The sequence below is a fragment of the Triturus cristatus genome, chromosome 9 (genome assembly GCF_964204655.1).
Source record: "Triturus cristatus chromosome 9, aTriCri1.1, whole genome shotgun sequence".
NCBI lineage: Eukaryota > Metazoa > Chordata > Amphibia > Caudata > Salamandridae > Triturus > Triturus cristatus.
This window is the reverse complement of record NC_140592.1, coordinates 454,122,159-454,149,742: the sequence shown is the minus strand read 5'-3', so window position 1 is coordinate 454,149,742 and position 27,584 is coordinate 454,122,159. Positions and strand designations below refer to the sequence as shown.

General features: G+C 50.4%; 1 protein-coding gene across 3 annotated transcripts in view; it reads left to right on the top strand.

Moving 5' to 3' along the window:
* AKT2 (AKT serine/threonine kinase 2) overlaps window positions 1-27,584 on the top strand; it is a 686,003-nt gene that overhangs the window by 484,372 nt on the left and 174,047 nt on the right. The gene's annotated exons all lie outside the window — the stretch shown is intronic.

The following is a 27,584-nucleotide window of genomic DNA, read 5'->3' as shown; positions in this document are numbered from 1 at the left end:
TGCTGATGATTCTATATTCGGGACTTGGGCTATAAAAAAGCCTGAATTTTGTAGAGGGCTCGGTGAAAGAGTGTGCAGCAAGCCTGCTTCTTGTTTGCACATAGCTGATGGTGGGGGAGTTAGGCCTGATTGCATTTGTGAAGGATGATCATATTGAAGATTTTGTTTTAAAGTTACCTCCTCTGACTGAGCTGGGGTTGCATCATTTTGTGCGGATCCAAAGGTAAAGACTTCCGGGAGTTGAGCCAAATTTTTACTAGGCATGTTCATTAATGGCTGTTGTAAAGGTGGGGGTTGTGGAGAGAGCATAATTATTTCGGCCCTTTGGTTGGGGATATTCGCCGTTGATGGATTTTTAAAAAAATAATCCAGCAAGTTCAGGGTTTTCGAAGAGTTTGATGAGACCTTACTCTTGCCATAATGGTCAAGACTGTTATTGTTGTTACTATTTGGCCTCGGATTTACCGCATTCGCTGTGTCGTTACAAGCCCTTGGGGAGCCGTGCCTACCTTGTTTAAGCTCCTCGTCAGATGACATCTGTTTGGGTTTTCTCCTTTTGGAAGCCATTACAGTTTTCCTGACTTTCCCAGATCTCATGGCTTATGTAGATTGGAATACTTATTAGAGGTCTGCTAGAGCAGATGCCCTTGCCAGGGATCCACCGAAGATCCACCAAAGTTGCTCTTCCAAACTGTTAGAAAACTGAAGGTCTGGTGATCTTATGGTTCCACAAATGCTGTCTCCGGCAATTGAATATTATGGGTATTGTCCTGTGTTTATGTTCTGTACTATCTTGCAGAATTGATTTAAGTTACAGAAGCTTCCTGGCCTGATGATAGATGAAGTTATTTGATTACTTTGTTTTTGCCGCATTCAATGGGATTGCGCCAGCTTTTATTGTAACCTTACTCGTAGCACCCCCCCCTCTCATTTATGTAACCCCACCCTTCTCCACCAGCCCGCGACCGGCCGCTCGCCGCACCGCTCAGGATAGAGACCGGGAGACTATGCCAAACCTCACCTCAGTGTTTTCCCCTCTAGAGGGGTCACACTGGTAATGTGGATGACAATAGAACTCACCAGTCAGTGGTCGCAAAGACAGTGAGAGCGTCGGCCGCTAGGCAGCTTCGCAGGGTGAGGGAAAGAGCAGGGGGAGCAGCCCCAGAGCTGGACAGAGCTGCCCGTACCCCCGCACGCCCGCAGCCAGGCAGTTGGGTGGAAACAGCAGGGGAGAATGAGTGGCCCGCAGGTAAAAAGAAGAGAAAAGTAAATAGGCAAGGAAAGCTATGAGACCAGAGGAGCAGAGGGAAGCAGGTTTATGGGAAGCAGGAGCTGTGGGTTCAAGGGGTCTAGGCAGGATCTTAACAGCAGTATCAGGCAGCACCTCACCGTGCGACTCCCGGGGGAGGGGGGCCCAAGGCTTATGGCTTATGGCTTGTGGCTTAGGATTTTCAACACGCCTGTCAACCAACCTGCCAAAAGTTCCCAAAAGCACCCCCTCCTTCGATAGCGACGACCCTCGGCCGCACTCCCGGTTCCGCTGTCTTACCGGAAACTCTTTCGGCGTGCCACTGCTGCTACCGCCGTAGATCCTCCAAGATCCCAACAGCCCGTCCCTCCGATGCCCTGATAGGGGAGGGAGACCGGCTCTCTCGCTCACTCGTGACTCACCGGCACAGCGCCGCAGCCTTGCTCAGCCCAACAATGCAGCCGAACGCCCGACTCCACCTACCGCCCCAACCACGCCTTGCCTCAGCTGTCCCCACGTCCGAGACGCGACGTCCGACTGCAACTCCTCCGTTAGTGGGGCGCGGCTCAAGGTCAGAGTCCCACAGGTTCTATTTCTAGACTAGTCTCCCCTGCACTGGTCGTTTACGAGGGCAAGGCAGTTACCGCGGCAACTTATGGAGCAGAACTTTGGGGGTTCGAAAAAATAGATGAAATACAAAAGTCAGAGAATAAGTTTTTAAGAGAGATCCTCTCCCAATGTACTCCATTAACTCCCTTATTCCTCGATACAGGGAGGCGCAGGGTGACCGATACTATTAGACTACGCCCCCTTTTATACTGGGCAAGATTAAGATCCACCTCAGAATTATCGCATTATGCGGCAGGTCTCAGTGAACTGATTTCTCTGGATATGGGTAAAAGGGTAAAATGGCTCACTGATCTGAAGGAACTCCTGGTCTCGTTGGGTTTAGCTGATGCATGGAGGAACCAAGCCCAGCCCTCCAAGGCCGAGTTAAAAAAGATCTACTGGAATTGGATACTCCAGCGTCACCTATCCTATCCGAGGCAGGGGAAACTCACAGAAGAATTTTTATTGTTTAAACATGTTGGCCATCTGGAACCCTATCTTGATTTCATACGAGTCCCTATGGATAGAAAGCTGTATATACTTTTCCGGATTGGGTCACTGTATCTTAATGTTTCAGTTGCTCAGAGGGATCCTGCCAAAAATCTCTCCCCTAGTTGCCCGTGTTGTGAAGCTCCCCACGAAACAATAGCTCATTGCCTATTTGCATGCCCGGCCTATCAGCAGGCCAGGAATAAATGGCTAAAACCTATTTGTGTTCAGCTAGGAACAAGGAATCCTCTAGCTGCACTACGCATCTTGAGATCAGATGCGTCTAGGCCAGTAATTGTGTGCGGAGTTGCAAAATTCCTGGGTCGGGCTTGGATCATTCGCACGAAAGCCATTTCCAAAGCCACTAAATTAGCCAATGTTGCTATTGATTAAATTCTGATCCCACTTTTTAGTGTAAAGAGGTCTAAAGGAATGAATTGTGATTTTGAGACCCCTTGTTGATTGTAGTAAGTTTTTTAAACGGAATTTTTATGAATTGCCATTTACTTTTATTGTTGTCATACCATGTACTCTTAAACATTTTATCTTTTTTAACCATTACAAAATTTGATGTATATAGTATTGACTGTACTGTATGAAAGCTTTTATGATATGAATTATCGAATAAAGCGAACAAGAAAGAAAGAAAGATTGGCTAATGCCTGCGTTTACAAAAATGGCAGCCAACTTTGGTTGTGTTCTGGGTTAGGGCCTTTGATTTAGTTAAGCAGAGGAGCTTGTATTTCCCCCTACCTATTACCACTTTATTAAAGTGGTAATGGGTATGGAAAATTATAAGTTTCTATATATTTTAAAAATTACCCAATCATATGCTGCATTGTCATCGCCATGTACTACGAACAGAACTGCTGTAATTTTGTGGCTCCAGATATCACTAAGTTTAAAGCCCATATAACTTTAAAAATACCTTATTCACCTGTACTACCAATAAGGGTCATCTGTACACCGCAGTCTACAACCCTGCTGATTTTCAAGAAAATCCGTTCAGCTGTTTAGAGATCTATCCATCTACACACACACCACACCCCCGCCCCCCCATTCCCCCCTTTCCAAAACGTGTGTTTCCTATGTTAATTCCCATAGGACCTTTGGACACGGCGACAGCCCGAACTGCTGAGCGGAATTACACCAAATTTGGCAGGGAGGTAGATGTTGGTCCAGGGAAGTGCCTTTTGTGATTTGGTGTAAATCCTTTCAATATTTGCGGAGTTATTGACCGAAATTTGTATATATAGGGACGAGGATCCAACAGCCCTCGTACTTAAATCTGATTGGCTGCCAACACTTGAAACCAGGGAGTGTTGGCAGCCAATAAGAAACCTAATATTGCAACAGTGTTTTTTAGTTAAAATTGAGTTTTAGGGAGCTCTTCAACAATATTCAGCTAAGTGTGAGTGTTTTTGTTTCCTAGGCATTAAACATGTAGGTATAAGAAACAGTCACTTGTTTGTCAACACAAGTCTTTTGTTGCAAGGGCATGAAACACATGGGCACAAGGCAAATTCTACGCTGCCCATATGTAGCTGACATTGGAATGGCTCTCAGGAGGGTAGGGGAGGATCGCAAAACTCCCTTTCATCTCCACATACACCTGGGGCCTCCACAACAGGGAGATTTCCAGCATGGGATAGAAGATGCCATAAAATGACCTTCAAGCCTAATTCAGATACCTCCTAAATCATAGGGTTATCTCCAGGAAATGCACAACTTAGCTGCCCTCCTATCAAGGTTAAGAGTGCAGAATTACAGTTCCAGGAAAAGAAATAAGAGCACTTCATAATTTTATTTAGCTTTAGGTTCTCAAAGGCCAACTAGGCGAGCCACAAAAACTCGGTAAACCAGTTCACCTGGTATCATTTCTGTACAGTAACCTACTGTACAATAAGTATTACTAGGAATCACCTAACCACCCGTAATCATAGGTACAAAGAAGGGTGGGGGGGGGGGGGGGGTTTGTTCACACCCCTGTAGGTACATCGGCCACTGAGGTGGAAACCCACACACACACACATACCACACCACACCACATGTACACGTACACCCAGGGGAAAATCTGGGTAATAACCAGATTAGTTGCCTGCCCCTAACAGTACAAAATGTCACTATTAATCTCCACTATAAAAAAAAAAGCGAACAAGAAAAAGAAAGGCAACAATAATGCCTATATGAAGATAAAGCCATTGTTTTTTTTTTTTTTTTTTTTTGAAACCGTTTATTACAAAATTAAAAAAATATACAAAGATGGGCCTACAACCTTCAGGCCGGCCGCTAGCAAGCAAAAGGAGCATGTGATACAAACAATAGCGCGCATGCCGCTGCAAAGGGAGATGCACAGGAGTTAGCAGCGTTGGTAGCCACACCATCCGGACCCCACATAACGGTTTCATTTTAATATAAATAACAGAAAACAAAGCCACAAGGCAACCCACAATCGGAAACAGCAGCATGTGCTCCCCTAGAAGGGGGACTGTTAGAACCGGCAGTCTCTAGTTGGCAGAGGTATACACTTCTGACAAATAGGGACCAACCAACTCTAGTCAGGGAAAGGGGATTACACACTCAGATAACCCCTGCTACCCCCTTGGTAGCTTGGCAGAGCAGACAGGCTTATCTCAGAGGCAGTGTGTTAAGCATTTATGACCACATACAGTAATAAAGTGAATACACTACAGATGGACACGACACAGAAGTTATTATAAAAAATAGTATTTTTATATAAGGCTTAGCACAAGACCAAATAACGACAAAAATATACCACAGTCTTAATAAATACTCTTTGGAAGGAAAAATAATAGTTCAAGTAAGGTTTCTTCTTGGCAAATAGTTCTTTAGCAAAGTATTCTTCTGAGCACAGTTCTTTGGCAACAATGTAACCCCCACAGGAGTCACACGACGTCGAGTCTACAAGATTCCCAAGGTTCGGCGTCGACCGCGAGGAGCGCTACGTCGAACCTGGAGTCGCAACAGACCCCACAAGTACAGTACCTTGAGAAACGACGAAAACGAGGATCCACGGCGTCGAGATGTCGGCGTCGAGGTCGGCGTCGATCGTACCTCAGAGTCGGGTCAATCCGCAGCGGTGTCGAGGGATGTCGGGCCGGAGCAGCGCTCACGGCGTCGAGAAGGGCGTCGAGTCGATGCGATCAGCAGCGGCGTCGGGACGGGGTCGCTTGGAGGTGGAGCCGATGCTCACTCCTCACTGGCGTTGCTGCTGGCGTCGAGACTGCAGATTTTCCCTTGTGTACTGGAAACAACACTTTCCAGCAATTCAGCAATTCAGTAGATGGTGAAGTCCTTTGGCCCTGTGACTTCAACAGGAGACTGGCACTCTTCCAGTCCTTGGAGATTTCCTAGCAAGTGTTCAGAGAGTACACACCAAGTTCCTCTCTCCTTGTTCCTTGGCAAAAATAAAGAAGCAGCTTTCAGGTTCCTCCACAGCAAAAACAGCACTCTGGCAGAAAGGGGAGGCAAGCCCTTAGATCAGCAGGCTTCTTGTCCTTGGTACAGGTTTCCTTGTCAGAAGTGATCTGAGTTCTTGGTTCAGGGGTCCTTCTCTTATACCCCTTTTTCCCTTTGTTCCCTTTGTCCAAGCAGGGAGATTCCCACCAGCTCAGGTTTGTTGGGGGTGTTGCCAGGCAGAGGCACCTGGCCTATTCACTGAGCAGGGCAGAGTCCTCAGCCGCCCAGCAGGAGGCGGAGCCAGTATTGTCACTGGCAGGAGCAGGGCTATCAGTCGTCCAGCAGGAGGCGGAGCCAGTATTGTGTCAGGCAGGGCAGGCTACTCTTCCCTCACTCTATGTGTAAATGCCCCATTCACCCCACACTGACTCATTCAGACCTCTGGAGCCACCCAGCCCCTGACACACACACCAAACCAGCAGAGACCGGTAGATAGTTGGACAAGAAAATAGCCACTTTCTAAAAGTGCTATTTTCAAACATAGAATTTAAAAACCATCCATCGTAAAGGGTGTGTTATTAAATTCTGAGTTCAGGGATACTAAACTCGACTTGCTACCATGCTCCCTGAGTCAGATAGATTATAATGGAGTTAATAATCAGTCTGCCCAGTCTGGCCTATTGGAGGCAGGTAGCCCTTCAATAGTGAAAAACGAAAATGTCTGTAATTCACTATTAGGTCATGCCACACACATCAGGGCATGACCTACCTTTTACCAACAATGCACCCTGCCCTAGGGCCTACCATAGAGGTGTCTGAAATGTGGCAAAGTGAAGGTTTAGAGACTGGTAAGTAGGTTTCCTTACCAAGTCGACATGGCAGTCAGGGACTGCACGCAGGCGCTGCGGTGGCAGGCCTGAGACACATTTTACACGCTGCTTCTGTGGGTGGCACAACCAGTGCTGCAAGCCCACCAGCAGCAGTTAACTTACACGCCCTTGGCACACGCAGTGCACTAGACTAGGGTCTGAACAGTAAGTCAACCAAGCCAATCATGGTAACACCAATCAATGTAACAATTTAACATAGGGAGCACTTGCACTGTGGCACTGATCAGCAGTGGCACAGTGCCCAAAGCAATAATCCAGCAAAAACTTTGTAAACAGAGGAGGCAAACAGAAAAAAATGGAGGAGAGACTCATGCCAATGATGCCAGGTCTAACACGTGTCCCCTCCAGCTGAAATGTGGGGAGAACTACCCTTCACCCAGGGAGTCCTCATCACTAAGGCGGAAAAATCTGGACAGACCATCAGCATTGGCGTGATCTGTACCAGGGCGTTGTTCCACCGTAAAGTCCATCCCCTGTAGGGAAATGGACCACCTCAACAGTTTTGGGTTCTCACCCCTCATCTGCATTAACCATCTGAGGGGCCTGTGGTCTGTCTGAACCCGGAAGTGAGTCCCAAACAGGTAGGGTCTTAGCTTCTTCAGCGCCCAGACCACAGCAAATGCCTCACGCTCTATCGCACTCCACCTTTGTTCCCTGGGAAGTAACCTCTGGCTGATGAAGGCTACAGGTAAGTCTCGGCCCTCCTCATTCATCTGTGCTAGAACAGCCCCCACACCATGCTCTGAAGCGTCTGTCTGGACAATGAATTCTTTTGAAAAGTCGGGTGCCTGGAGGACCGGTGCTGTACACATTGCAGTTTTCAGGGTGTCAAAGGCGTTCTGACAGGCGTCAGTCCAGATCACAAGTCTCGGCTGCTTCCTGGAAGTCAGCGAGGTCAAGGGGTGCACAATGTTGCCATACCCCTTGACAAACCTCCTGTAGTAACCCGTGAGACCCAAGAAGGCTCTCACCTGAGTCTGGGTTTTGGGCGGTTCCCAAGCCAGGATGGTATCTATCTTGGGTTGCAGGGGGGCCACCTTGCCGCTCCCTACTTGGTGCCCCAAGTACACCACTGAACCCTGCCCAATCTGGCACTTACTAGCCTTGATTGTGAGGCCTGCTCTGCGCAGGGCCAACAACACTTCCTGGAGGTGGCGCAAGTGTTCCTCCCAGCTGGCGCTGAACACTGCTATATCGTCCAGGTAGGCGGCGCTGAAATCTTCCAGCCCGGCCAATACCTGGTTAACCAACCTCTGGAATGTGGCAGGGGCATTCTTCATCCCAAAGGGCATCACACGGAACTGGTAGTGCCCATCTGGTGTGGAGAATGCAGACCTCTCTTTTGCCCCATCAGTCAAGGCGATCTGCCAGTACCCAGACGTTAGATCAAACGTACTAAGGTACCGGGCAGCCCCCAACCGATCGATGAGCTCATCAGCTCTGGGGATGGGGTGCGCGTCAGTCTTGGTGACCGAATTGAGTCCTCGGTAATCCACACAGAACCGAAGTTCTGGTGAAGCACCAGGCGCTGCAGCCTTTGGGACCAAGACCACTGGGCTGGCCCAAGGACTGCTAGAGGACTCAACCACCCATAAGGCAAACATCTTGGAGACCTCCTCCTTGATATATGCTCTGACCTTTTCAGTCACCCTGTAGGCCTTGTGCCTCACAGGAGTGCTGTCCCCAGTGTCCACATCATGGACACACCACTGAGTGACACCAGGGATTAAGGAGAACAGATCAGGGAATTGTACCAACAGATGGCGACAATCTTGCTGCTGCTCAGGGGTCAGTGTGTCAGAGAGGACAACACCATCCACTGACCCATCTTTTTCTTTTGCACACAGGAGGTCAGGAAGAGGCTCACTCTCCTCCTCCATCCCAGCATCTGTGGCAAGGAGCATGCCCACTTCGGACCTGTCTAAGTGGGGCTTTAACCGGTTGACATGCAGGACCCTTAAGGGGTTCCTGGGAGACTTCAAGTCCACCAAGTAGGTGACATCACTCTTTTTCTCCACAACCCCGAATGGTCCAGTCCACCTGTCCTTGAGCGCACAAGGTTCCACAGGGGCCATGACCCAAACTTTCTGACCAGGTTGAAGCTCAACCAGAGTGGCATTCTGATCGTACCACCGCTTCATCTCTTCCTGGCTGGCCTCCAGATTTGCCTGAGCAAGATCTCTGAAGCGCCGAGTCTGGTTCCTAAAGGCCAGCATGTAACTATATACATCCTGGGGAGGTTTCCTGGGAGATTGCTCCCAGCCTTCTTTGACCAGACTCAAAGGTCCTCTTACCGGGTGACCATACAAAAGCTCAAAGGGGCTGAACCCTAGAGACTTCTGTGGCACCTCACGGTAAGCAAACAGCAGGCATGGCAAGAGGACGTCCCATTTACGCCTCATTGGTTCTTCAAGACCCATGATCATGCCTTTTAGGGTCCGGTTGAATCTCTCAACCAGCCCGTTACCTTGAGGGTGGTAAGGAGTGGTAAACTTGTAGGTTACCCCACACTCCTTCCACAGAGACTTCATATAATTCGAAATGAAGTTGGTGCCCCGGTCTGACACCACCTCTCTGGGGAACCCCATGCGGGAGAAAACACCCATCAGTGCCCGTCCCACCACGGGTGCCGTCACTGTGCGGAGAGGGATGGCTTCCGGGTACCGGGTGGCATGGTCCACCAAGACCAGGATAAACCTGTTGCCCATGGCTGTCTTGGGGTCCAGTGGCCCCACAATGTCAATTCCCACTCGCTCAAAGGGGGTACTGACGACGGGAAAAGGTTGGAGGGGAGCCTTCTGCTTCCGCCCACTTTTCCCACTTGCCTGGCAAGTTTGACAGGTCCTACAATGGATATCTGAATCCCTTCTCATCTGGGGCCAATAAAAATGGGTGACAAGCCTGTCATAGGTCTTGTCCTGCCCCAGATGTCCAGCTAACGGAACGTCATGAGCCAACCCCAGTAGGAAGGCTCTGAAGCGCTGGGGTACCACCAGCACACGGGCTGACCCAGGTTCAGCAGCCTTAGGCTCGCTATACAGGAGGTCGTTCTCCCAGTAGACCCAATGTGATCCTGACTGATCACCTGTCGTTTGGGCTGAGGCCTGCTGCCTCATACCCACAAGAGAAGGGCACACTTTCTGTTCAGCACAAAATTCCTCCCTGGAGGGACCACCATCCTGCTGCCAATGGGTCAGCTCGGGCAGGTCTCCCAGTTCGGCCACTTGTTCTCCTGTCGGTTCCAGGGCATCCCCCTCAGGGTCTGCTCCCTCCTGGACCGCGGGAACGATGGGGGATGGTTTCCCGCGCCCCCTGCCTCTTCTCTTCACGGTTGGGACCTGGGCCATACTTTCAGGCTCCAGGGCCCCATCAACACCCTTACTGACTGACATGGACCGGGTGGTCGCACACACCCACTCAGGCAGACCCAACATTTCCAGATGCGATTTTCTCTCCACCTTAGCCCAAGGGGAGTCCTCCAAATCATTGCCCAAGAGACAATCAACAGGCATGGCGGGCCTCACAGCAACCTGAAGAGTACCTGCGACCCCCCCCCCCCCCCCCCCACTCAAAGGGAACTTGAGCTACCTCACACTGACTCTGTGAGTTGTCAGCAGCTACAACGGGGTAGAATGCATGAGGGACCACCTGCTCTCTGGACACCAAGTGACACTTGACAGCTGTCACACTCGCTCCGGTGTCTCTGAGAGCTTCCACCCTATGGCCATTAATGGTCACCCACTGCCTATATTTCTTAGTGTTACTAGGCAGAGGGGTTGGAGGGACCATTTCCACGTCTCCTAAAGAGACCAGGGACATTTCTGCGGGACCCCACCCACCGGGGGCACCCATCTCCTCCCCTCCCAGGGCTACACTCGCTACCTGCCGAGGGGGTGCACGCGGCGGTGCATTCGAATCCTTCATAGGACACTGGGGATCATAATAACGGTGTCCCACCTGCTTACAGGCATAGCAGGTCATGGGGCCCCTGTGAACAGGTTTACCTGTCGGGGCCTCTGGCTTCTTTACAGGGGGAGGCTGGGAACCCTTCCCTTGGTTCCCTTGGGGACTACTTTGGGGCCCTTTCTGAAACTCCCTCTGTTTACCCCTGTCCCCCCCACTCTTCTGCTGGGGACCCTGCCCACCTTTGGCTGAGTCTCCCACTGGACCCTTGTGGACCCTGGTACTGACCCAGCGGTCCGCCTCCTCACCAAGTTTTCTAGGGTTAGATAGCTTGCTATCAACAAGGTGCTGGCGTAGCTCTGGAAAACAGTTATTAGACAAGTGCTCCCAAGCAAACAAATCATAAAGAGCATCATAACTATCAACCTTGCTACCCTTTATCCAACCATCCATGGTTCTGCAGAAAAAAGACACATATTCAACCCACGTAGTACCAGGCAACTTCTTACATTCTCTAAAGGTTTGTCTGTACTTTTCTGGAGTTAAGCCATATCTCAGCATTAAAGCATCTTTCATATGAGTATAAGACATCCTATCCTCAGCAGGAAGGCTCAACAAGGTATCTCTCCCCTCGTTTGTAAAGCGGCTCCACAACCCCGTTCCCCAATCCTTCTCAGGGACCCGGTGGGCCAACAATGCTAACTCATACGCTTTAAACCATTGGCTAATATCTTCATTCTTACTGTAATCCTTGATCACATCTTTAGGAAAATAAAACCTACTTTCTGCAGGCACGGATGGAGCGCTGCCACCAGAGGGATTCAACTCTAAACTCTTAGTTTTAAGCTCCATCTCCCTCACCATCTTCTCACGTTCAAACGCTAATTTCTCTCTCTCAAAATCTAATCTTTTGCTCTCCATTTCAGCTTCTCTCTTGCTTCTTGCATTCTCTAATTCCAACTGCCCTCCTAATTTAAGTTTTGCCATTTCTAACTTGTACCCCCTCTCCTTCTCCCTGTCTTCTAATTCTTCGGGGGAAAGGCTCCTAGAGGACGCACTACTGCCTGGAGATGACACTGGCCCACCTGTGGGCTCTTCCTCTTCCTCTTCTTCTTCCTCTTCCGGTACCACCACCGGATCAGAGGGATTTCTGGCCTCTAACCAGGCCTTCAGCGCTTTGAGGAAGCCCTCTTTCTTTGAGACACCTGTGGTAGGAACTTTAAACTGCTTGCAAAATCCTTTTAGATCTTTTAGCGTGTAGGAATCTATCTTCTCCTTATCAAATTCCCCCACAACAATCTCCACAGGTGTAGTAGCTCCGGCATTCTCCATGGTCAAAACTGGCAGTGTTTAAAAAAATAAGCTCCAGGAAAGCGGAGAACAAAAATAGAATATCCTACCAAACAGACTGTGGCTGCGTTATGGTCTGCTTTCACTATGTAGCGTACACTAATCACTGCACATGAGTCATAAATGCAAAGTTCAATCCTCACCGCTGACCACCAATGTTAGAACCGGCAGTCTCTAGTTGGCAGAGGTATACACTTCTGACAAATAGGGACCAACCAACTCTAGTCAGGGAAAGGGGATTACACACTCAGATAACCCCTGCTACCCCCTTGGTAGCTTGGCAGAGCAGACAGGCTTATCTCAGAGGCAGTGTGTTAAGCATTTATGACCACATACAGTAATAAAGTGAATACACTACAGATGGACACGACACAGAAGTTATTATAAAAAATAGTATTTTTATATAAGGCTTAGCACAAGACCAAATAACGACAAAAATATACCACAGTCTTAATAAATACTCTTTGGAAGGAAAAATAATAGTTCAAGTAATGTAATGTAATGTACAGATATTTATATAGCGCAAATCACCAACCGGTCTCTAAGCGCTTGCTTAGGGAACCCGTCCTGGTATTCCCCTGTGAGGTAACCCAGCAGGGCATCCACAAGGTGAAAGCCAGGCATCCCGCCGCGAGGGGCCATTGTGGAGATTAAGCAAGCTATTGCCCAGAGTCGCAGAGTGTGAACCCATGAATTGAGTATGCACTGGAGCGAGAATTATCGAGTCCATGGACAAATTTATGGACTCAAGACCCAGCCGAGCCGGGAATTGAACCCTGGTCCTGGGCTGACCTCTGCTTCCAGGTCTGCCTACTCTAACCAGTGAGCCACACTTCTCCACCTAACCAGTGAGCCACACTTCTCCAGTAAGGTTTCTTCTTGGCAAATAGTTCTTTAGCAAAGTATTCTTCTGAGCACAGTTCTTTGGCAACAATGTAACCCCCACAGGAGTCACACGACGTCGAGTCTACAAGATTCCCAAGGTTCGGCGTCGACCGCGAGGAGCGCTACGTCGAGCCTGGAGTCGCAACAGACCCCACAAGTACAGTACCTTGAGAAACGACGAAAACGAGGATCCACGGCGTCGAGATGTCGGCGTCGAGGTCAGCGTCGATCGTGCCTCGGAGTCGGGTCAATCCGCAGCGGTGTCGAGGGATGTCGGGCCGGAGCAGCGCTCACGGCGTCGAGAAGGGCGTCGAGTCGATGCGATCAGCAGCGGCGTCGGGACGGGGTCGCTTGGAGGTGGAGCCGATGCTCACTCCTCACTGGCGTTGATACCGGCGTCGAGACGGGGTCACTTGGAGCCGGGGCCGATACCCACTGCTCACTGGCGTTGCTGCTGGCGTCGAGACTGCAGATTTTCCCTTGTGTACTGGAAACAACACTTTCCAGCAATTCAGCAATTCAGTAGATGGTGAAGTCCTTTAGCCCTGTGACTTCAACAGGAGACTGGCACTCTTCCAGTCCTTGGAGATTTCCTAGCAAGTGTTCAGAGAGTACACACCAAGTTCCTCTCTCCTTGTTCCTTGGCAAAAATAAAGAAGCAGCTTTCAGGTTCCTCCACAGCAAAAACAGCACTCTGGCAGAAAGGGGAGGCAAGCCCTTAGATCAGCAGGCTTCTTGTCCTTGGTACAGGTTTCCTTGTCAGAAGTGATCTGAGTTCTTGGTTCAGGGATCCTCCCCTTTTTCCCTTTGTTCCCTTTGTCCAAGCAGGGAGATTCCCACCAGCTCAGGTTTGTTGGGGGTGTTGCCAGGCAGAGGCACCTGGCCTATTCACTGAGCAGGGCAGAGTCCTCAGCCGCCCAGCAGGAGGCGGAGCCAGTATTGTCACTGGCAGGAGCAGGGCTATCAGTCGCCCAGCAGGAGGCGGAGCCAGTATTGTGTCAGGCAGGGCAGGCTACTCTTCCCTCACTCTATGTGTAAACGCCCCATTCACCCCACACTGACTCATTCAGACCTCTGGAGCCACCCAGCCCCTGACACTCACACCAAACCAGCAGAGACCGGTAGATAGTTGGACAAGAAAATAGCCACTTTCTAAAAGTGCTATTTTCAAACATAGAATTTAAAAACCATCCATCCTAAAGGGTGTGTTATTAAATTCTGAGTTCAGGGATACTAAACTCGACTTGCTACCATGCTCCCTGAGTCAGATAGATTATAATGGAGTTAATAATCAGTCTGCCCAGTCTGGCCTATTGGAGGCAGGTAGCCCTTCAATAGTGAAAAACGAAAATGGCTGTAATTCACTATTAGGTCATGCCACACACATCAGGGCATGACCTACCTTTTACCAACAATGCACCCTGCCCTAGGGCCTACCATAGAGGTGTCTGAAATGTGGCAAAGTGAAGGTTTAGAGACTGGTAAGTAGGTTTCCTTACCAAGTCGACATGGCAGTCAGGGACTGCACGCAGGCGCTGCGGTGGCAGGCCTGAGACACATTTTACACGCTGCTTCTGTGGGTGGCACAACCAGTGCTGCAAGCCCACCAGCAGCAGTTAACTTACACGCCCTTGGCACACGCAGTGCACTAGACTAGGGTCTGAACAGTAAGTCAACCAAGCCAATCATGGTAACACCAATCAATGTAACAATTTAACATAGGGAGCACTTGCACTGTGGCACTGATCAGCAGTGGCACAGTGCCCAAAGCAATAATCCAGCAAAAACATCGTAAACAGAGGAGGCAAACAGAAAAAAATGGAGGAGAGACTCATGCCAATGATGCCAGGTCTAACAGGGACCCTACCAATCCATAGGAGTATCAAGGGGGGGAAAAGGTCAGGACAGGGACTAGGCGGACTCAGTGTCCGGAACCGGGGAGATAAACTGGCTAAGGGGACGGGGCCGGAGACGGATCGGGCAATAATGGCGGGGTACAGATTCCCCCGCGGTAGGCGTTCCAGGGGCCCCACACTTTCACCCATGTCCCAGGCTTACCTCTCGCAACATACACCACCTTTTCCCGGAACATGCACCAATCCATGTTATCCTTCCATGCCGAGACAGTCGGCGACCTCTGGGAACCCCACAGTTGAGCAATGTCACGTTTGGCCACCATATATCCCAGAGTCACCCACCACGTCTGCGGCGCCGAGTAGTCGGTTGGCTCCCACACATTCAGAAGGCATCTCCTCGCTTCGGGCAGCAGCGACACACGCGTAACCACCCGCATGACCTCATGCACACCACGCCAGAATCGCTCCACCTCCGGGCACTCCCACAAAATATGGAGAAAGGTCCCCAAGGAACCACACCCACGCTTACACAACCCGTCCACAGCATAGCCCATACGCAATAGCCTTGGCCCCGTGATGTAAACCCTATGGAGTATCTTGAGCTGGACGAAGCGAAGGCGGGCCGGTATGGCCACCTCTTTCGGAGAGGCCACCGCAGATACCCAGTCCTCGTCGTCCAGCTCCAAGCCATCGGCAGCCCATGCCTCGCGAAGGCTAGTCCGCAGTCCCGAGTGGTCATTGATAAGTTTTTTTATAAATTAATGAAATCGTGCTGTCCGGTACATGTCCATCTAGCACTCTATCCTCCAGAGGGGAATACTCCGGGATGGAGGCAACGTCCGGGAATACGGAGCATAGCGCATGACGGATCTGCATATACCGAAAGTACTCCCTGTCCTGCAACTGGAATTCTGTCTGCAGCATCTCGAACGTTTTGAGTCCCCCCCTCGTCCAGAGATCACCCACCCTGCTGATGCCTATCATGTCCCACTTCTCAAAGCCCTTCGAGGTCCATAGGGAGCCCAACTGCTCAGATGCATATAGTGGCGACGCCCGGGTCAAACGATCTTTCCACCCCATCGCCACATTAGCCGCGTGCCACACTCGTACCATGACACGCGTGGGGCCCGTCAGACGTGCGTCGAGCGAGCTGGAGTAAAGCGCTCGGTTATAATCACCACCCGGCAGTAGCATCTTATCCATTTCAAAGGCCGGGTTTAGAGCGGGCCCGTACAGGCCGTGATTAATCGCCGCCAGCTGGGAGGCCCAATAATACCGTTTGATATCCGGGAGGGCAATCCCCCCGTCATACCACGGGAGCGTCAGCTTCGCCAGGGCGATACGCGGTCTACCTTCCCAGAACAGTCGGCGCTGCAAACTCTCCACCTCGCGAAAGTAGCGCGCCGGGACGACGTCCATTGTGTTCTGCAGAACGTACAGGAAACGCGGCAGCGACATCATCTTAAACAATGCCGCCCGGCCGAGCGGCGAGAGCGGCAAGCGCCTCCAACGCGCGACATCCTCCTTCAGGCGCAGGAGGGGGGGGAGCAAGTTCTGACTATATCGGGCCTCCGCGTCCAGGGTAATGAAGACACCCAGGTACCTAAATCCCCGCGGGGCGATCTGGATGGGACAGCCCCGCGGAAGGATAGGATCCTCCCCAGAGAGAACATACACGCACGATTTAGCCCAGTTGATGACAAGGCCGGAGTTAAGGCCAAATGAATGCAATACATCAACCAGTACTATCAGTGATTTACGTGGGGAAGCCAGCTACAGGAGAATATCATCCGCGTATAGAGATACGCGGTCCTCATACTCGGGGGTCCAGCGGAGACCACGGATAGAAGGATGCCACCGCAGCCACTCCGCCAGGGGCTCTAAGGCGAGCGCGAAAAGGAGCGGCGATAACGGGCAGCCCTGCCGCGTGCCCCTGCCCAGCTCGAACGGAGCCGACACTCTACCGTTCACAACTACCTGCGCCAGTGAGCCAGAGTACAACAATTTCACCCAACCGATGAATCCTGGGCCAAACCCAAACTTCGCGAGCGTCGCCCAAATATATGGCCATTCAAGTGTGTCAAACGCCATAGTGGCGTCCAAGGACGCCAAGATGGCCGGCTCCCGTATGAACGGGACACGTGCGAGCACCCCATGCAAACGCCGCAGGTTAAGCGCTGTGTTGCGATGGGGGATAAAGCCGGACTGATCCTGGTGAATCAAGTCACACACTACGCCGACCAGCCGATTGGCCAACACCTTGGCGAGAATTTTGGGCTCCGCATTCAATAACGAGATGGGCCGATAGGATGTGACCCGGTCCCGTGGCCTCCCCTCCTTGTGGATAACCACGATGGTAGCCAGACGCTGGTCTAGCGGGAGGGAACCCGCCGAGTGGGCCGCGAGGAACATAGCACGGAGATGCGGCGCCAGCGTATCCGGTCGCAGTTTATACAACTCGATGGGAAGACCATTAGGACCCATGGCCTTGCCGGAAGCGACCGAACGTATGGCGAGGGCAATTTCTTCGGAAGTTGGAGCGGCGTCCAACGACACTCTGTCCTCCTCCGAAAGGGAAGGCAGCGCGATATCTCTGAGCAGGGCATGGGAATCCTCTTCAGAGCGGGAGGACACCGGGGAATACACCCCACGGAAATAATCCGCAAAGCAGGAGACAATTTCTTCCGGTTCAGTGACACACACACCATTCTGTTTCTCAATCGACGGGACAACTCGATTCGCTCTCTCCTTTTTGTCCAGCCACGCAATCAATTTACCAGCCTTATCACCCACATCATACAGTCTCCCCTGTTGCTCTCTACTGAGGCCCCTGGCCGCCTCCGTGACGAGGGCCTTATAGGCCGCTTGCTTGAGGCGGAGAACATGTAGTTTGTCATCCGTCACCCCACATTCTAGATCACCCTCCAACTCGGTTATCTCAGCTTCAACACGGGTCACCTCCTCCCGCTCGCGCCTCCGGGAATGGGAAATAAGGGACAGGGCCTCTCCCCGGAGTACCGTCTTGAACGCCTCCCACAGAGAGACCGCCGATGACACAGACCCCACATTCTCGTCAAAGTATCGCTTAAGGGATTTAACCAGCTCTGCGCGAATGCTGGGGTCACGCAGGTACCAGGGATTAATCGGGACCACCCTACCCTCTCCCCTCGGAAGAATATCAAAGTGCAACAAGAGCGGGGAGTGGTCCGAAATACCCCGTGCCAAATGGCGCACCTCCCCTATCCTCCCCACATGCGCTGCCGGAACCAGGACATAATCTAGCCTTGAGAGACTACCATGAGCCCCTGAATGGAAGGTGTACTGTAGCTGCGTGGGATGTTTCAAACGCCAACAATCCACCAGCCCCAAAGTATCCAAGAGGCCAGACAACCACGCTTGGGCACGGGGGAGATCCCTAGGGGGGTGACGATCCACAGTTCTGGAAACCACAGCGTTAAAATCCCCCCCCACCACTAAAATCCCCTCCGGAAGGCCAAGGAGGAGGCGCCCAAGATCCGCAAAGGTGGTCGTCTGCAGCCCCGGCGGGACATAGACAGACACAAAAACGACCACTCTGCCCTCCATTCTACCCACCAGAACCGTGTAACGTCCCCTGTCGTCATGGAGCACCTCATCAATTTCCAACGGGAGCGAGTTCTTAACCATAATGCCCACACCCCTTGAACCAGACGTGAAGCCCGAATGGGCCACAAGGCGGTAGCCCCGTCGATTCATAGCACAAAAGGAGTTGCCAATGAGGTGTGTCTCCTGCAGAAAAACTATGTCAGGTGAAATTCGTTTCAAGAACTGCAGGACCACACCTCGTTTTATCCTGTCCCCCAGTCCATTAACATTCCAGGACAACAGACTCAGTCCCCTACCCCCCAACATAAACCAAAGCAATGACTCGTCCCCTAGAGAGCACTTTAGAAACAGCACAACGATACTTTTGCCTTGTGGTATAAACGAACAACACCCCACCCCAACCCACCCGCCCCAACAAAACTCCCCCCTCCCTGCACCCCTGCATGAGTCCAGACAGCCCGCCCAACTTGCAGTGTGCCTGTCGCCCCTATATAATGAAACTAGCTACACCCCCTAGAGGAGGAAAGAGTACCCCTTCTAGACCCCACACAACCTCCAAGGGAGGGGGAAAAACAAAGACAGAAGCTTGGTCGAAAGTGGCATCATAGTCGTCCAGAGTGAGGCCCAATATCAACCCCTCAGTCTCGATCCAGTGGGCCGTCTCCTCCCGCCGCCACCCCCCCCCCCCCCGCCATCTCGATCACGACCCCCAGACAGAGTGTCCAGCCAGTCCCCGGCCGCTTCAGGACGGTCGAAAAAGTGCGTGCGACCATCTACCTCTACCCGCAGCCTGGCCGGGAAGAGCATGGCATATTTTAAGTTCATGTCCCGAAGCCGGCGCTTGACGCCCAGGAAACTCAGTCTCTGCTTCTGGACCGCTTGGGTAAAGTCAGGATAAAAGTTCACCTCCATATTGTCCAGTTTAATCGGCCCTTGTAGTCTGGAGGCTTGCAGGATCGCGTCCCTGTCCCGAAAGTTAAAAATCCGGGCAATGAGAGGCCGCGGAGGGGCTCCGACCTTCGGCCTTCCCCCGGGAACTCTGTGGGCCCTCTCCACGGCAAAGAATTTACTCAGTCCCCGAGGCTGGAGATGGGTAGCGATCAGGTCCTCTACAAAGAGATCCGCCGCCGCCTCCTCCCGTCCCTCGGGCACTCCGATGATGCGGATGTTATTCCTCCGGGCCCGACTCTCGGAATCCTCCAGGCGCCGATCCATAAGCGCACTCGCCTGACGAAGTCGGTGCACCTCCGTTTGGAGGGCCGCCACCTCGGTCGTGAGGCCCGATGCGGTTTGGGCCAAAGAATCGACCCGGTCGTTGGTCTTGGAGAGATCAGCCCTCACCAGGCCGACATCTACGAGGACCGCGTCGATCTTATGCGCCAAGGTGTCGAACCGCTGGCCCACCGAGGCCTTCATCTCAGCAATGGCGCCCATGACGTCTTGCAGAGTCAGATCCGTGGGCAAATCCGGGGCATCAGGGGGACACTCAGAGGACTTGTGCGGTCCGCCGGGAGATCCCTTCTGGAGGGTATAGCGGTCCATAATGTTGGCCTGATGTATGGCGCCACGCCGGGTTGACTTGGTCTTCGACCGATCTCCATCCTGTTTCGTGGCCATCGCCGCGGGTCTCACACCCGCACCAGCTACGCCGTTGAGGGCAGGCAATCAATGCCACGAGCTCCGGGGGGGCACCCCAAGTCGGCGGGGTGAGTCACAGCAGGCAGGCAGGCAGGGTCTCCCAGCGAGGCCACTCCAACACAAAGAGCTCCGCGATCTCACTTGCGAAGACGGCAAGGGGGTGCGAAAGTGAAAGCGAAAGTGCGGGGTACGCGACTCGCCAGGCCCAGTTCGCCGTTGTTGTTCACTTTGCCACTGGGTCACCACTCAGCACGAATCCGGGGTCCGGCGAGAAGTAGGCCGCAAACTTCAATCGGTGCTCACTCCGGCACCCGAGGTCCGATTCGAGAACGGGGAACGGGTACCACCTCGGCTCAGGCTCACCGACACAGTCCCCTCAACCGAGGCAGGATGAGGACAGGATAAACGTAGGAGGTTGCGGAAGTCCTCTGGAGCCTCGCACCAACGCGGCCATCTTGGTTGCGCGCTAGGCTCCTCCCCCGATAAAGCCATTGTTACCAGTCCCACACCGCATGGGGACGCTGAAGAAGGCAACAATAATCCATATATGAAAATAAATACATCTTTACCAATTATGTAATCCATTATGTCCAAGTTCATGGTTGTAGGCCATCACAGTGTACAACCCATACATAGAGGTATTTTTTCCTTCATATCTGCAGTTACACAGAAGGAGGACATATAATAACCCTGCTTCCATACATGCACATGTACAGCAGTTAAGGGTCACGGGTGATAGATATAAAGTTTTTTTGTATTTTTTAAATTACCCAATCATATGCTGCCTAGTCATCGCCATGTACCACGAATAGAACAGCTGTAATTTAGTGGCTTTAGATATCACTAAGTTTAACTCCTTCGCTGCTAGGCCTTTTCCCCCCTGTGCTAAGCCTTTTTTTTGGCTATTTGGGGTAGTGCGCCCTTAGGCCCCTGTAACTTTTTGACCACATAAGGTATCCATGCCAAATTTGCGTCCTTTTCTTCCAACATCATGGGGATTCTAAAGGTACCCAGGGTTTGTGGATTCCCCTGGAGGGGCCCCAGGAATTAGCCAAAATACAGCAAAAGATTGTTTTTGTTTTTTTGGGAGAAATGGGAAAACCGGTCTACAAATGAAAGCGTCTGGGTTTTTCCCTGCAAATGTTATCAAAAATGTGTTTGTGGGGCTGAAATCACCATTTTCCCAGCTTTTAGGGAATGACAGACTTTTGTCAGAAAACCGACATTTTTTACAATTTTGGCATTATTCTGGGACATAGCCTATTTTTGCTATTTTTTGTGCTTTCAACCTCCTTCCAGTTAATGGTAGAAATGGGTGTGAAAGTAATAATGGATCCTGGAAAGCTATACATTTTAGAAAAGTAGATACAATTCTGATTTCAGCAAGGGGTCATTTGTGTAGATCCATCAAGGTTTCTTTATAGAAACTAACAGTTAAATATAGGAAAAAATGAAAATTAGTTGAAAAAAACGGCATTTTGTGTCAACGTTTTCACCTGTAACTTCTTCTAATTATGACCGCTCTTTGAAAGCAATATACCGGTGCATTCGCTGGACCTTCCTGGTTGTGGGGATATATAGGACTTGTAGGTTCACCAAGAACCTGAGGAACCCAGAGTCAAAAACTGAGCAGCAATTTGCAATGGTTTTTTATGTTCCGGGTATATAGCAATTGTTGTGGGAAAATGTATACATGGAGAAATCGGTATGAAAGACACCTATGTATTTCTGAAATGTGAACAAATTATAGAGTTTAGAAACTGTACATATTTGCACATTTTCGAAATTAGGAATACTCATACTAGCATGAGAATCATCGGTCATTTTTCAAAATGGTACCTCACTTGTGTGGGTCGGCCTAGTCCCCGCGACAGGAAATGGTGCAAAACGCAACGTGGTCACACCTCAATTTTGCAGGGAAAAATGACCCTTTTTTGGCAAAGTGCCTAGCTGTAGTTTTTTAACCTTAGCTCTGCTGGCACCTAGGGAAACCTACTAAACTTATACATGTTTTATAACTAGACACTCAGGGGAATCCAGGATGGGGTGACTTGACAGCCTCCCACCAGGGTCTGTTACCCAGAATCCCTTGCACACCTAAATAATTGTCCAAAAAACATATTTCCCCACATTTCTGTGGTGGAAAGTTCTGGAATCTGCGTGGATCCACAAATTTCCACCCACCCGGTGTTCCCCAAAGTCTTACGAGAAAAATTGTACCTCACTTGTGTGGGTTGGCCTAGTGCCCGGGAGAGGAAACTGCGCAAAACGCAATGTGGTAACACCTCAATTTCGCAGTGAAATATTACCCTTGTTTGGCAAAGTGCCTAGCCGTAGTTTGTGAACCCTAGCTCTGCCGGCACCTAGGAAAACCTATCAAACCCACACATTTCTGAAAACTAGACACCCGGGAGCTTCCAGGGAGGTATGGCTTGCGTGGATCCCCCAACGTTTCCTTACCCACAATCCCCTGCAAACCATACTTTTAGCTGAAAAAATCACTTTTTTCACAATTTTTTGTGTGGGAAAGTTGTGGCATAACCGGGCTCCCACAAATTTCCCACCACCCAGTGTTCCCCCAGGTCTCCCGATAAAAATTGTGCCTCACTTGTGTGGGAGGCCCAAGTACCCCCGACAGGCAAGGACACAAAACGTTATGAGGCAACATCAACATTGCCTATTAAAAAATTTTTTGGGCCTTTACCTGTCGCGGGTACTTGGGCCTCCCACACCAGTGAGGCACCATTTTTATCGGGAGACCTGGAGGAACGCTGGGTGGTGGGAAATTTGTGGGAGCCTGGTGATACCACAAGTTTCCCACACAGAAATGTGTGCAAAAAGGGATTTTTTTCCAACTAAAATTGAGGTTTGCAGGGGATTCTGGGTAAGGAAACTTTGGGGGATCCACGCAAGCCATACTTCCCTGGAAGCCCCCGGCTGTCTAGTTTTCAGAAATGTATGGGTTTGGTAGGTTTCCCTAGATGGCAGCCGAGCCCCTGACCAAAAACTCATGGGACCCCCCTTGCAAAACCAGGTTGGTTTGTGATGGGTAATTGTGATGTCACATCAATAGGTTTTGGGCCCTTCCCTGCCGCGGGTACTTGGCCCACCCATCCAAGTGAGGTACCATTTCTATTGGGATGCTTGGAGAAATGCAGGGGGGTTGGACATTTGTAGTTACTTTCCACCGTGTGAAAATTTGGGCACAATAATGCAAGGAAAATGTCAGTCACGTTTTGAGGTTTGCAGGATATTGTGGGTAAGATGACTTGTTGGGATCCACAAGAGAGACATCACCATGCACTCCCATGGGTGTTTAGTTTACGACAAAAACTACAGTTGTTAGGTTATTCTTAAATGAAATGTACAGCTTGGCAAAGAGACAAAACAGACAAAGATTACTGCACAGCCATCTATTCCTCAAGCACACACACATACTGGTTGGATTCGGCACGAGGGCGAGTGATGGTTCAGAATATAAAATTTTATTAACAAGAGAATTCACAAAAATGAAATGCACTGTCAATAATTGAAAGGACAGCAAACTGAACCAATGACTTGCAGCTTGTGAGCTGTAAAGCCACGTCAAGGCACCAACCGCTTTACAGGCCATTCACACACCTTTCATACATTATACACACAAGACCGTTCACACCACCAGGCACTAAACCAACACATTACAACATTCACAAAAAGGGGCAAGGTACACCCTGCTTACAAAAACAGAATAGAAACATTTTTCGACACAACCATCGATTCCTCAAGCACACATACATACTGGTTGAATTTGGCACGAGGGTGAGCAATGGTTCAGTATATATAGTTGTATTAACCAGAGATTTCACAAAAAAGAAGTTCACTATTAATAATTGAAAGTACGAGAAACTGAGCCATTGACTCACAGCTCGTGAGCTGTAAAGCAATGACAAGGCACCAACCTCTTTACAGGCCATTCATACACCTTTCATACTTGTGACACATACAAAACCATTCACACCGCCCGCCACTGGCCCAGCACATTACAACACTCACACCAGCAGACCGCACCATTCAAGGGCCCATCACTTTCACACGGTCACATTCCTGACACAGCAACCACACCAGCTCGCGGATTGCGTGGAGTGGCGTTTGGCTAGCAGTGTGTGTAGTGACCAGCAGCTAGTCACTACTCTCACACCGCCAGCCAAGTGCCAGCCCAACCAGCCCACACACACTGCCAGCCAAGCGCCAGTCCATGTACACCGCCAGCCAAGCGCCCATCCACGCACACTGCAAGCCAAGCGCCGGTCCACTCACCGCCAGCCAAGCGCCAGTCCAAACACACCACCAGCCAAGCGCCAATCCACGCACACCGCCAGCCAAGCGTCAGCCCACACACCGCCAGCCAAGCACCAGTCCACGTACACCGCCAGCCAAGCGCCAGCCCACTCACCGCCAGCCAAGCGCCCATCCACGCACACTGCAAGCCAAGCGCCCATCCACGCACACTGCAAGCCAAGCGCCCATCCACGCACACTGCAAGCCAAGCGCCCGTCCACGCACACTGCAAGCCAAGCGACAGTCCACGCACACTGCAAGCCAAGCGACAGTCCACGCACACTGCAAGCCAAGCGACAGTCCACGCACACTGCAAGCCAAGCGACAGTCCACGCACACTGCAAGCCAAGCGACAGTCCACGCACACTGCAAGCCAAGCGACAGTCCACGCACACTGCAAGCCAAGCGACAGTCCACGCACACTGCAAGCCAAGCGACAGTCCACGCACACCGCCAGCCAAGCGACTGTCCACGCACACCGCCAGCCAAGCGACTGTCCACGCACACCGCCAGCCAAGCGACTGTCCACGCACACCGCCAGCCAAGCGACTGTCCACGCACACCGCCAGCCAAGCGACTGTCCACGCACACCGCCAGCCAAGCGACAGTCCACGCACACCGCCAGCCAAGCGACAGTCCACGCACACCGCCAGCCAAGCACCAGTCCACACACACCGCCAGCCAAGCGCCAGTCCACCAAGCACCAGTCCACGCACACTGCCAACCAAGCACCAGTCCACGCACACCGCCAGCCAACTGCCAGTCCACACACACCGCCAGCCAACTGCCAGTCCACGCACACCGTCATAAACTTTTTTTAAACAAGAAAGAAAACACAAACCAATTGCAACTAGATACCAAATTATAACTACAAAAACAGCAGAAACTAAAGACATCATTCTATTGCCAAACGTGAAACTGAACAACTATATCAAACCATACAGACCAGGCAGTACACTACTAGACTCACGGTTGCTCCCAAAAACTCTTTTGTGTGATACAATCAAACATGAGGGCACACACAGCCCAGGATTAGAAGGACAATTGGCACAGTGCATAAGACTCTCCTTCGGCACACCTCTTCGCAAGCAGACTCTACATCTCTTACAGGGATTGTTTTTTTTTGGGCGTGGGAGGAATTAAATCGGGAAAGTGGCGATCTTTCAATCTAGCTGCATCCTCCACCACTCCAACTCTAGGAACACTTGTCTGTTTCACAACAACAAGGCTTCCTATCACAGACTGCTGAAACTTAACAAAAGTCCACTTTGACTCAGGAGAACACTCCTTGTACACAACAAAAGCATTGAAAGTTGCTAAATTGAAAAGATGGATGGCCAACTTTTTGTACCAAATGTACGCCTTACAAATAGCAGTGTAAGGTTCCAACCTCTGATCTACTCTTATCAACACCACCCATGTGCTTATTGTAGTCTAAAATGCACACCGGTTTGCGTACTTCATCAAACTGACCCCAAACAGCCACAGGTGAAGTACTCTCATCATGGATGGTAGTCAGTATGTACACATCCCTCCTGTCCACAAATTTCACAGCAAGTAGTTCATCACTATGCAAGGAATTGCACTGCCCCCTCTGAAGTTTTTTGGAAACAAGCTCTTTTGTATAACCTTTACGGTTAGAGCGGATTGTGCCACAAGCAAAAGTGTCCACTTTGAACAATTCCTTAAACAATTGCAAGCAGTGTAGAAGTTATCAAGGTACAAATGGTGGCCTCTGTTAAACAGTCCTCTAGCAAGATCCCACACAATTTTCTCTGAAACTCCAAAAGTGGATGGACAACCAGGGGGGGGGGTCAAAAGTTGATTCCTTACCAGTGTACACACGGAAATTAAAAACATATCCTGTCCTACTCTCAGACAACATATACAGCTTAATTCCATAACGTGCCCTCTTGCTAGGGATGTACTGCCTAAAAACCAAACGGCCCTTGAACAGGACCAAAGACTCATCAATAGATATTTCTTTCCCTGGAGTATAAATCTCTGAAAATGTATCTACAAAGTGATCAAGAACAGGCCGAATCTTAAAAAGACGGTCACAGTCAGGGTGATCTTGTGGCAAAGCCAAAGTGCTATCAACAAAATGCAGCATCCGAAGCAAGAGTAAATACTGATCACGGGTCATAATCGCAGGAAATATGGCAGTTGCCATCAAGGGACTGGTAGACCAATATAAAGCCATGGACGGCTTCCTTATCAAGCCCATCAAAAAAGTCAAACCCAAAAACTTCATCTCATCCAGATTTGTGGGAGTCCACCGGGTTGCTCTAGAGTGGGGCTTAAGTATGGCACTGTGGTCCCTCAAAAACTGTTCAGCATACAAATTAGTCTGCTCAACAATCTCAGCCAAAAATACATCATCCATAAACAACTGAAAGAACTGTATAGGCAAACATTTTTCGCAATCCACTCTACACCCTGCATCCACACTAAAGGCAGGCAACACCGGCTGCACCATGTTAGGATCAACCCAGAGTCCAGCACTTCCAGTAGGAAGCATGGAGCCTCAGGCTGCAATACCGATGTCTCTTGCTGCACCATCGGCACATCAGTGTCCCCCCTCTAAAACAGGCACTTCATCCGTACTGAGAGTACCTTCATCCGCACAGAGTATCTTCATCATCCGATGATTCCATGTGGAGAGAAAACTCACTGCCTGTTCATCCCCTCCCTCCTCTCTCTCAGACGCACTGTCAGTCTCATAATCCTGCTCAGAGGAAGATTCAAGCAGCATACCGACAACCTGCTGAGCAGTCATTCTACAGCTAGCCATAATCCTTACTAATAAAGGTAACTTGTCAAACAAGTCAACAACAACAAACACTTTGTAAAATAAGTAATAGACAAAATGCGTCTATCAGAAAGACCTATATACTCCAAAACGATACCACTCACTTGCTAGAAGCAGCTAGACTCACCACCACCTACTCTGCACAGACACAGTAAGGATCAACAATATCCCACTAAAAAAGAAAAAAAAATTACCCATAAGAGAATGCAAAACACATCGCAAAGAATGTCATGCTCAAAACACTAACTATATATGCTGCCATTATGACACCACTTGCAAAAAAAATCATTCAATCATGCATGACAATAATACTCATTTGGAGTAAATACAACAAAGTTTTTCTTACCAAAAAAATGCAACTATGCAAAAGTGCAGAATAACCATTGCCAAAACCGCAAACGGGAATCAAAAGCTGTACACTAGAATAAAAAGAAGAAATAAAACATTACAATCACATATGCAATTAATGCACTATCCACCAGCCAAGCAAAGGTGGTAGATGGGCCTAAAAGAATAAGGCTGATCTGCCCCCACAGGGAGCAGAAACAGGCCAAAAATTCACCCTCCTAAAGGGGGAGCGA